Source organism: Tamandua tetradactyla, chromosome 7, assembly GCF_023851605.1.
Source record: "Tamandua tetradactyla isolate mTamTet1 chromosome 7, mTamTet1.pri, whole genome shotgun sequence".
In the NCBI taxonomy this organism is placed as follows: Eukaryota; Metazoa; Chordata; class Mammalia; order Pilosa; family Myrmecophagidae; genus Tamandua; species Tamandua tetradactyla.
Window position 1 is genome coordinate 83,828,399 of NC_135333.1, and position 12,194 is coordinate 83,840,592.

The 12,194-nt window shown below is 39.3% G+C and overlaps 1 pseudogene; it reads right to left on the reverse strand.

Moving 5' to 3' along the window:
* Window positions 1–4,018: 4,018 nt before the first annotated feature.
* Window positions 4,019–5,377, reverse strand: LOC143690518 (translation machinery-associated protein 16 pseudogene; annotated as a pseudogene).
* Window positions 5,378–12,194: the final 6,817 nt, after the last annotated feature.

Below are 12,194 nucleotides of genomic sequence, written 5' to 3' on the forward strand. Positions count from 1 at the left end.
CAGGAACTGAAATATATTCTACAGTGGATACGTCTTTCTTGTCCACACAGCCTGAGTATGTATCACCAGCTGAATGTTCATGGAGTGTTTGGTCTATTGAAAGGGGGTCCACCAAAACATTGCATTGGACCAAAGGATGCACTTTACAGTGAAGGAAATGTAACAATGGACACATTACCATGGGATTCATACTAGTCCAATCAAATACTGTACACAGAAGCTACCAAGCTAATAGAGAAATGAAATAACATCTTGAAGGCACAATTGAGTAGTCAACTTGGAGATGATGTCCTACAATAATGAGGTACAAATCTAGAGAATGTAGAATATATTAAATCAATAACCACTATATGGTTCTGTGTCAACATATATATAGAATACATGTATGGCAAGCGTGGTCTCCCTTACCATAACACTCTTTTGCTGAATGTGTTCTTCCTATCCATGAAAATATAAGATAAGTAGGTATAGAGGTACTGGGTCTTAGAAAAAGAAACCTTCCAACAGAGACTAAAGTTAAGAGACTCATCAAAAGTTCAGTGAGGGCTACCACTCAAGCACTTCTGGTTCTTTGTGCCAGGAGACCAGTAAGTAAGGAGTACTTGACCCCAGTTATCAGGAGGAGTTAGAGCTGCAGTAATATAATGAGAACAAAGTATAGTATATTTGGAATTCAAGTGAGTCACTGGGGTATTTCTTGTCCAATTTTTGTGATAGAAGGACAACTGTAGTTTCCACCACCAGAGAAGGGCACGGTAACCAGGGGTTGAGACCCTCAAATATGAAAGAGTCTGGGTCACCACATCAGGTAAGCTACTTATACCAGCAGTAGTGCTAAGCTAAGGAGAAAAAACTTAGAATGGGTAGCAGAGGGAGAGACAATGATCATAAGTTTTGGCCTGAAGGTTAACAATGACAGTAGAAGTTGCAGTTCATCCTTCTAACCTTCTTTTGTACATTTCCCAGGAAAAGAAACCAACCAGATTCCTCTAATAACTGTTCTGAGAAAGGATAGACCCATTATATAGAATAAACATATACAATAGCATAGTAATGGACTGTAGTAGGCATTTGGTGCACTACCCAGATTCCTCCTCAGGGCAGAGACACTCATTTCCCCAACTGTCAGGAATTTTGACTACTAATGGTACACAGCTGAGTCCTTCCTTGGGGACTTCCCTTTGGCAAAAGCAGCTGCTTCACTTAACTTCATGCCTCTTTCCAAGGGCAATGTGCAACCCATTGACTGGTTAATGCAGGTATAACAAATCCTGGCCCCTTGATTGAATTTGTGATATCTCTGAAGGGGCATCTCAGCTTCAGAGATCCCTATGGGATTGGGCAGGGTTTCCGGTGCCACTGAGTGGCAGAGTTTGTTTTCTAAAGATGGCTGCAACAATATCTCTTACTTTACATTCTCTTTTTTTAATTTGGTGTTTGCTTTTTTTTTTTGTACAATGTAGGGTCACATTTCATTATTTTTCCATTCACATTCTCTTTTGAAATATAACTGGTCCCTACCCCCTTAAGAGATGGACTCTATATCCCTACCTCTTTGAATCTAGAGGATTCTGTGACCACTTTAACCAAAATAAATTACAAACATGACACTACCAATACTGGGTATAGCCCTTAGCTTGCCTGGCAGCTTCTAGTTCTTGCTTCTTGAATTGCAGCTCTTGGGATACTCCTTCTCAATTGCCTTGTTGTGAGCTGAAAACACACAAAAAGACCACGCATAGGTACTCTGGTTGATAGTCTCAGCTGAGCACACAGCTCACAGCCAGCATCAACTACCAGTCATGTGAGTAAGCCATGTTATTATACGGCTGTGTTGAGCCTTCTAAGGACTCCAATCCCAGCTGCCACTTGATTGAAACCTCATGAAAGAGCCCAAGCAAGTACTTCCCAGCTTAGCCCAATCAACCCGTGTAACCATTAAGATAAACATTTCCCTAAACCCAGGTCAGATAATGTTATATCCTTACCTCAATACCTTACAATGGCACTTACAGTGGAAATTTGATATATTAGTCAGTTTTTGTGGCAAGAATAATAATGAATGATTATTTGAGCAAATAATCTCAAATTATCAGTGGATACAATAACAAACACTTATATACTCATTTTTCTGCTGGTTGACTGCAATATATCTGATCTAAGTTTAGATCAGCAAATGTAAGCTAGATTCCAGTCTACTAGTTTGCATTTAGGGGCCCAAGCTGAAGGGGCAGCATCCACCTGGGCCATGTTCTTGTCATGGCAATTCACAGGAATACAAAAGTATGCTGCCTCTTGACACCTCAGCTCAAAACTGGAACATTATTACTTCTCTTCACCTTACATTGGCCAAAGCAATTTTCATGGTCAAGCCCAGCATCAAGGAGGCCAGGGGGTATACTCTCCTACAGGGGGAAGTGGTGTTCATAATAAAATCATTGTTATGATTTTACTATGAGAAAGATAGAAGAATTGAGAATAATATGACAATCTCCCACAATTTTCCCTCCTGGTCATGAATGCTCACTTTCCTTCTATTCACAAAGATACACGCATGATCTATGTCAGTTACAGATGTAGTTCCTCTTTATCCAGAGTCCTCTGAATTGAAAAGATGAATTTTCTGCCACTCACACACTTAAAATGCCATGGTAGAAGCAGAATAGGATAACCAAAGTAAATGCTCCCATTCAAAAGAAGAAAGAGTGGGAAAAAACACATGGCAGTCCCTGGTTAATTACAATTTTCAAAATCCCACTGAACAATTATCACTGGATTAGAGCCTAATTCTAATTGTCCCTTAGTACCTCTGTCAATTCATTTTCTTCCATGGCTACACCTTCCTTGATGACATCAGTACATTAAAGAATTTGCACTCCTTGACACTGAGGATGGTTATGAGCCTATTTCCTGTCTATAGAAAGTTGGGTACTTAAAGGTTTATATCTCTTTAGTCACCATCAGCAATCAGCACTGTCAAAAATTTCACTAGTTTTGTGTGTGTGAATACATTTTATTCTTAATTTTCATAAATAAAAAAGTTGTAACACTTTAGATTGTTAATAAGACTTAGTTGATCTCATACAACATTAATGTTTTTTCTTTTCTTGAAAATATTCAAACACCCTTTCATTGCTCATTGAGAAAATAGACTAAAATATATGTTGCATATAAGGAGCTCCATAAAGAACATTCTACCACATCCATGTTTTCTCCAACACACTTGAAACACTGAGTTGCATGTAATTTTAACCTATCTCTTGGAGGAAAACACAAAAATGTACCATTAAAAATATTGATCATCTGTGATGACCAATTTCGCAATGTTTCCACAAACAAAACCTAATTTTTGTGATGAGAAAGCAGAAAATAATTTACAATTAAAAGAATCTCTCCTGAAATTATTTATCTTCATGGTCGAAAGATAAGAGATTAAGTATGGTAGATCAATATAAGTGTTTTTTTGTTTTAACCAATTGACTCTGGCTCAGAAGATTGCAAATATGATTAACATAAAATCCAGCAGCCTATAAGAATTCCGCATCATATATTTTCCTATTTTATAACAAAAGCAAGTGGATTTAATATTTCAGAGGATTTTTATAACACTATTACTGAAAGACAGTATTGCCATCCACACAGCTGGAAAAGTAGCCACAGGACCCTTTTATGAACAGAATACCTCCCATGCCCCAAAATGTGAGATTAGGAAGTTGTCAGTAAACATGAGGTAAAGAATTAAAACATTTCCTGTCCTCCTTCATATCATGCCACCCTGGAAATTCAGGTTAAATGGGTTTTGCAGGTCATTTCATATCCACCTAGCATCACAATATAAATGATAAAGCAAACTTGTATTTTAAGAAAATACCATAATATCATTTTTGAAACTAGAAACAGGGCTCTCTTCACATAAGAGAATGATCTAATAGCAAATTCCTGTATCTAGGCAGTATATAGAGTCTTCAATGAGTACAACTTGCAGCTCTTCAATTATTTATTTTAAACTCAAAGACAATTAGGCCACTGCAGTCATTTCCTCATCTGAGTCATCTGTTTCACCTTTTAGATGCAATTCCCCTAAATCTTTATCTACAGTTGTAATATTTTTTTCTCTTGCACTTCTTGGGAGCTGCATCATTAGCACAGATTTTTTTCATTTTAATGTTTGCCAATTTCTTCAAATCAACATCCCATTCCCTAAAAGTTTTCAGATTACTTGCATTTACAATGTCTGGGATCTCAAAACCATATCCTTCATACAGCTGCTGCTCACCAGCCATCGTCTGCTTGATAGTAGTCTCCCCAGAATGGTGCCTCCTTCCCCGCCCGTCTTTGATGCATTTTTTATGTAACTCAATCTGCTCCATTAATTGCTGTATCAATTTAAATACTTTTCAATTAATTCACGTCTTTCTTTGAATATTCTACTTTTGGGGAATCAAGTGATTGTGAAACCACTAGTTTTTCAACAATAATGTTGAGACACAAGGCCTTTCCATTCTTTGAGTTTTCCTTGTTTGTGGGCCTCTCTCATAATTTGAGTTGCTTTTCTATTGTATGGATGAATGCCTTTTTCTTTTTTTTCCTCTCCGATACCTTTTTCCTTTGATGCTTTAGGCTTGGTGACGTCCTCACCACCCGGGTGGGCCTCCAAGCTCCAGATGGGGGCAACTGCACTGAAGAGAGTGGGCACTTTTCCTGAAGAAGCTCCTGTCCAAATACTGGTTTTCTAGGAATTTGACTCCAAATTCCTTTTGTGCCCAAACTCACACTCACAATTTATGTTGAGAAACACCTCTACTGCTCTAGTATTCATTACAGATACTTTAGTGTATCAGACTTCCAAGGAACTGTGCTCTTAAAAGGCATCTTGTCCAGATGAAGGAACTTCTTAGGCATAGGCTTCGTCCTTTCAGAAGTCTTTATAAAGGCTATTTCTTCGTTCTGAGATTGTACTTAAAGGGCAGGCCTTAGATACGGTTTTTGTCCTGAGGCTGTGCCTTAATGGCCACACATTTAATTTGTTGAGAAACATCCTTTTCCAAGTCTAGATTTCTGGGCTTTTTATTTTTTCTTACTGCAAATAAACCAACTAGTATCAGAGGTCAGCTCTTTCTCTTAGTGCCTTATCAATTTCAGTTAGCCACACCAGTTCGTGCTATAACCATTCCTTGCCAATGCCACCAATTCATTAGGTACTTTGTCTGTTTACTAGGTTATCATAGGCAAATTATTTGGCCACATATATCACCACCACATAGCATGAGTCAACATTTTTCCATATTAGTTTTTCACATTAGCCCATATTAGTTTTCCACCTTCTGGTTCCCAAAATGTTGATATATATTTCATGTTTTTATTATACCAGAACCATACCGCCAGCACTAAAATCTGTATTAATCAGTTTTTGATCCAATAATGCTGCATAATGACTTCAAAAATATCAATGGCTGAACAAGTATTTTCACATTCACAGCTCTTTTGGCTGACTGTGGTTCAGATATAGACTGTGTGTGGCTGGGGCAGGCTGAACACCAAGCTTCTAGTTTACTTCTATTTCATATGTTTTCATCTGGGACAAAAGTTACCTCCTATGTTCTTATCATGTTGGAAAACAGGAGTGCTAGTGTAACAAGGAGAAACATAGCAATGCCTTAAATTGGAACAATATCATTGTGCCTGCATTTTACTGGCCACAGCATGTCAAAAGGCCAAGCCAATCTCAGCAGGGCAGAGAAGTATATTCACTCACAGTGAGAGCTGCTGCTAAGTCACATAGCCCTAACTGTTAGATCCATATTCCTTTCTGTACTAACCCTATACTCAACTACAAATATCTGCTAGTTACTGCTAATTATCTTTCTTCAGTCTCTTATATTTTACTAGATGCATTTCTTCTGTCTCTGTTATTTAATTCTCTTATTCTTTAAGGTCAAACCCAAATAGCACCACATTTGAAATCTGCTCCATCCCATCTTTATGTGTGTTCACATAATTTATTGTTTATAATTATTTATCTGCATTATAGCTATGTAGATATCTGTTTATCCAACCAAGTTATAATCTCTTTGAAGGAAAACATGATATGTTATTCATTGTCCTCCTCTACAACAGCACTTCTCAAATAGCATCCCACTTACTCAGCAGATGGATTAAAGGTGTGGTGAGATATTAATAGCTCAACAAAAAGGATGGTTAGTCTGGGCCTACAGCAGGCAGAGCTCCTAGATTGGTTACCCCCAGTCAGGAGCAGCCACTTTTGTTTACCCTGATATGAAATACAGATACTCTTTTTTATGTGTATCATAGAAAAAAGCTTTAATATACCAAGACACGTATTGTTCTGTTAGTAAAAACTTAATAAATGTTCATAGAATAAATGAATGGACAATATCATCTTTTCTATAAATGGATAATATTATTTTAAAATCATATATGGCTAAGCAAATATTCTTAGTTTAAAATATTCCTCTGGTCAGCATGAATCACACCTTTTTTGGAGTTTAGGATACAGAAATAATATAAATTGTAATAGGATTTCTCAATTTTGATGGTCATACATAGAAAAATGAGTTTGCGATAATTATGTAAAATAACATACTTGAATACATGTAAAAGGCAGTATTGGCTCATACTTTCCTTTCTTGAATATACTCTAGTCAAACCAATAAAAATACGTTAGATGGTAATAAACATGTTTGCCTAGGAAATGTTGTCCAACATATTTCTTCAGGTCAGGAAAAAATTATATTTCCTTGAGGCTGATGAAAACATTCCAAGTTGAGCTATGACGCAAATTTAATTTCTATATGGCCATTTTATCTGTATCTAAACCTTGGGTGATTTGATTCTCCTTCTCACAAAACAGGAAATCAGAAAATATGATGAGTGTTTAAAGAATGGGTTATGCCTCAATCCTATATTTGTTCCTAAGGTGCTGTGTGCTCATCTTATTTTGTTTTTATGACACTCAAACCAGTGCAGACGAGGTGGATAAAAATACCAGGCACATTCCTTAATTTAGAAATCTGCCAAGAAGGGAGAAAAAGCCTGTGAAAAAGCAATTTGAGTGGCCTTGTTCAATTTCCTGTCAGTTCCTACCCTAGGTAGAGCTTGAATCAATTAAATTTGTTTCATCTCTTTTTCCACAGTTCTCGTTCAGTTTGCCATCTTGTCTCATGTGGTCTTACTTTTATTCAGTAAAAGAAAATAGTTCTTTCTCCTTCATCTGATTGCATACTTCTCCTGATTCTTCCTCTCTGTATAACATCTGTTCAATAAAAATGTATTATGTACTTAATGTATTCAGAATAATGTTCTAGATACTGGGAGGGTAGATAACTTTAGAAGACAAAGTTTCTATTTATATGAGGCCTACCACCTCTTAAATAAGCTATCTACACCAAGTACAGTGATTCAAAATTAGTGCCATGCCAGAGGAGTAGAAAGTGCTGGAACTAAAGGGTAAGAGTACAGGTCTGGACTCTAATCCTGATGCACAAATTTCTATTTATATAATCTTGGGAATCTTTTCTAACCTCAGTTTCCTTATCAATGGAATTAACTCAAGCATAGCACTTACCTCATTGGTCTATTATGAATTCAAATTAGTTGTCATGGTCAGGTTCATGTGTCAACTTGGCTAGGTGGCGGAACCTGTTTGTCTGGTTGGACAAGTGCTGGCCTATCTTTTGCTATGAGAACATTTCATAGAATTAAATCATGATCACATTGGCTACATCCACAGCTGATTCCATCTGTAATCAGCCAAGGGGAGTGTCTTCTTCAATAAGTGATGCTTAATCTAATCACTGGAAGCCTTTTAAAGAGAATTCAGAAGAGCCAGTCTCTCTTCCTGCTTTGGCCAGTGAGCCTCTCCTGCGGCGTTCATCCAGACACTCCATCAGAATCATCCACTTCACAGCCTGCCCTACAGATTTTGGACTCTACGTTCCCACAGTTATGTGAGACACTTTCATAAATTTTATATTTACATGAATATTTCCTGTTGATTCTGTTTCTCTAGAGAACCCTAATACAACTTGGTACCAGGAGTGGTTCTTAAGAAACAGAATCTTAAAAATAGATTTTTATGAATGGTTTTCTAAATTGACTGGACTCAAAGGCACTAAGGACTCTGATTCCCATAATCAGAATGACATTGCCAATCCTTGGAGCAAGTTAGCAAATGAGATACTCAAAATATCACCATTCAATTCTTCCAATGCTTTGCTTATATGAAGCCAGGCTCTGGGGGATAATGTTTTTGACACCTTTACAGAGTTTTGTGGAAATAGTAAATATAGAGATGTTTACAGTATACATTAATGAGTGAAAGGGATGGGCTTAAGGCTTCAAACAAGAAGTTTAAGCACCGTCTGACAGATGTAGCTATTTTTGTGAATGTCCTAAAGGAAAATCTTATTTCCTGTAGCCATAGACTTGAGATCTCTGAAAATCAGATTCAGAATCTTATTGCTAGAGTAGCAATTTTACAACATAAACTGAAATCTCAGTGTTGCATGGTGTCTGCCATTAAAGTGAGGATATTGATTAGAAAACACAGGGACTCTGAAGAATGGATGGCAACATATGGATTGATAATGATGTTGGTGGAAAGGTTGAAACCCTAGGTCATGCTGAGTCTTCTCTTGATAACCCTGTAATAGTCTGCCCTGAGGAGATACCCACTCCACCTCCAGTCTACCTTGAGGAGTTGGCCACCCAACCTCCACCTGAAGGGATTAGCCCTAGAGTGATTAATCCCGTTTCACCAGATGAAACTGCAAATGAATGCCCTAAAGCAAATGGCTTGGAAGATACTTCTAATTCTTTTCATGACTCACCCCACCACCCCTCATTTTTTCCAGACCTATAACTAGACTAAAGTCCCAACAGGCACCTAAAGGTGAGATACAAAGTATCAAACATGAGGAGGTACATTATGCTCCAAAAGAACTGTGTGAGTTTTCCAATTTATATAGACAGAAATCAGGGAAATATGTGTGGCAATGGATTTTAAGGGTGTGGGATAAGGTGGGAGGTATATAAGGCTGGATCAGGCTAAATTTACTGATATGGGCCCATTAAGCAGAGATTCTGTGTTCAATGTTATAGCTCGAGGGGTTAGAAAAGGCATTAACAGTTTGTTTGGATGGTTGGCTGAAACATGGATCAAAAGGTGGCTGACATTACCTGAGGTTGAAATACCAGAACTGCCCTGGTATAATGTAGATGAGGGGATCCAGAAGCTTAGAGAGATTAGAATGTTAGAGTGGATTGGGCAGGCTACAGTGGCTCAGCAGGCAAGAATGCCTGCCATGCCAGAGGACATGGGTTCGATTCCCAGTGCCTGCCCATGTAAAAAATAAATAAATAAAATAAATAAATAAATAAATAAAAGAATGTTAGAGTGGATTTATCATGCAAAGCCTGCTCTTACACCCCAGGAATGTCCGGAGGATGCACCTTTTACTAGAACAGTGAGAAATAAATTTGTGAGATTAGCACCATCATCTCTGAAGAGCTCTGTAGTTGCATTTCTCTGTAGGTCAGATATTACTGTGGGAACTGCTGTCACTGAGCTGGAATTCTTAAACACAATGGGGATGACTGGATCTCAAGTTGGCAGAAGCCAGGTGGCAGCACTTAATCACCAAAGACAGGGAGGACATGACTATCATAATAGACAGCAAACTCAAAGCAGGAGTCAGAATAATTTGACTCAGAGATTTGTGGTGTTGTCTAGTAAATCATGGGGTTCCTAGAAATACAATAGATGGGCAGTCTACTAAATTCTTGTTTGAGCTATATAAACAAAGATTTCTAGGTCAAGTGAACAGAACTCTAACTTGAATTACAAAAGCACAGAATAACAGCCCTTTAATCAATTTCCAGACTTGAGACAGTTTATAGACCCAGAGTCCCTTGAATGAAGGGGAAGCCAAGTCCCTTTGGGGGAGAACCCTGCCACAAATCTAAACCATTAATCTCCTCCAAGCCTTCCTCAAGGAGACCGACAGCCTTTTACCAGGGTAGCTGTGCACTGGAGAAAAGGAAATGATCAGATATTTCAGGGATTATTAGACACTGGTTCAGAAGTGACATTAATTCCAGGGGACCCAAGCATCACTCTGGTCTACCAGTCAGAGTGGGGGCTTATGGAGGTTAGGTGATTGATGGAGTGTTAGCTCAGGTCCATCTCACAGTGGGTCTAGTGGGACCCATTCTGCAATTATTTCCCCAGTTCCAGAATGCATAATTGGAATAGACATTCTGAGGAACTGGTGGAATCCCCACATTGGCTCTCTAAATCATGCAGTGAGGGCTATTATGGTAGGAAAAGCCAAGTGGAAGCCACTAGAACTGCCCCTACCTAGCAAAATAGTAAATCAGAAGCAATACTGGATTCCTGGAGGGATTGTAGAGATTACTGCCATTTTTAAGGACTTTAAGGATGCAGAGGGGGTGATTCCCACCACATCCCCATTCAACTCTCCTACTTGGCCCTCCAGATGGGTCTTGGAGGATGACAGTGGATTATCATAAGCTCAACCAGGTGGTAACTCCAACTGCAGCTGCTGTTCCAGATGTGGTATCATTGCTTGAGCAAATCAATACATTGCCTGGTACCTGATATGCAGCTATTGATCTGGCAAATGCTTTTTTCTCAATAGCTGTTAGTAAGGACCACCAGAAACAGTTTGCCTTCAGCTGGCAAGGTTAGCAATATACTTTCATAAGTCCTACCTCAGGAGTATATCAACTCTCCATCCCTATGTCATAATCTTGTCTGCAGGGAATTTGATTGTTTCTCCCTCCCACAAGACACAACACTGCTCCTTTATATTGATGATATCATGTTGATTGGACCTAGTGAGCAAGAAGTAGCAACTACTCTAGATTTACTGGTAAGGCATTTGCGTGACAGAGGATGGGAGATAAATCCAACAAAAATACAGGGGCCTTCCACCTCAGTGAAATTTGTAGGTATCCAGTTGGGTGGAGCATGTTGAGATATCCCTTCTAAGGTGAAGGAAAAGTTGCTGTATCTGACCCCTCCTACAACCAAAAAAGAGGCACAATGCCTAGTCGGTCTCTTTAGATTTTGGCGACAACATATTTCTCATTTGGGTGTGCTACTCTGGCCCATTTATCGAGTGACCAGAAAAGCTGCTAATTTTGAGTGGCTCTGTGAAAGGTCCAATCTGCTGTACAAGCTACTCTGCCACTTGGACCATATGATCCAGCAAATCCAATGGTGCTGGAAGTGTCAGTGGCAAACAGAGATGCTATTTGGAGCCTTTGGCAGGCCCTTATAGGAGAATCACAACACAGACCCTTAGGGTTTTGGAGCAAAGCCTTACCATCTGCTGCAGATAACTACTCTCCTTTTGAGAAACAGCTTTTGGCCTGCTACTGGGCCTTAGTAGAGACTGAATGCTTAATCTTGGGCCACCAAGTTACCATGAGACCTGAGTTGCCTATCATGAGCTGGTTGTTGTCTGACCAACCAAGCCATAAAGTTGGGCGTGTGCAGCACACTCTATCATAAAATGGAAGTGGTATATATGAGGTAGGGACAGAACAGGTCCTGAAGGCACAAGTAAGTTACATGAAGAAGTGGCCCAAATGCCCATGGTTTCCATGGGCATTACCTTCTCTTTCCCAGACCAGAGCTATGGCCTCTTGGGGAGTTCCTTAGAGTGAACTGACTCAGGAAGAGAAAACTCGGGCCTGGTTTACAGATGGTTCAGGATGATATGCAGGTACCACCTGAAAGCAGACAGCTGCAGCACTACAACCCCTTTCAGGGGTGTCCTTGAAGGGCAGTGGTGAGGGAAAATCCTCCCAGTGGGCAGAACTTCGAGCAGTGCCCCTGGTTGTTCATTTTGCTTGGAAGGGGAATTGGCCAGAGGTGCATTTATGTATTGACTCATGGGCTGTTGCTAATGGTTTGGCTGGATGATCAGGGACTTGGAAAGACCAGAATTGGAAAATTGGTGACAAGAGGTCTGGGGAAGAAGTATGTGGATAGACCTTTCTGAGTGGGCTAAAAACATGAAGATATTTGTGTCCCATGTGAATGCGCACCAAAGGCCGACTTCAGCAGAGAAAGGTTTTAATAATCAAGTGGAGAAGATGACCTGTTCTGTGGATAACAGTCACCCTCTTTCCCCTGGAACTCCTGT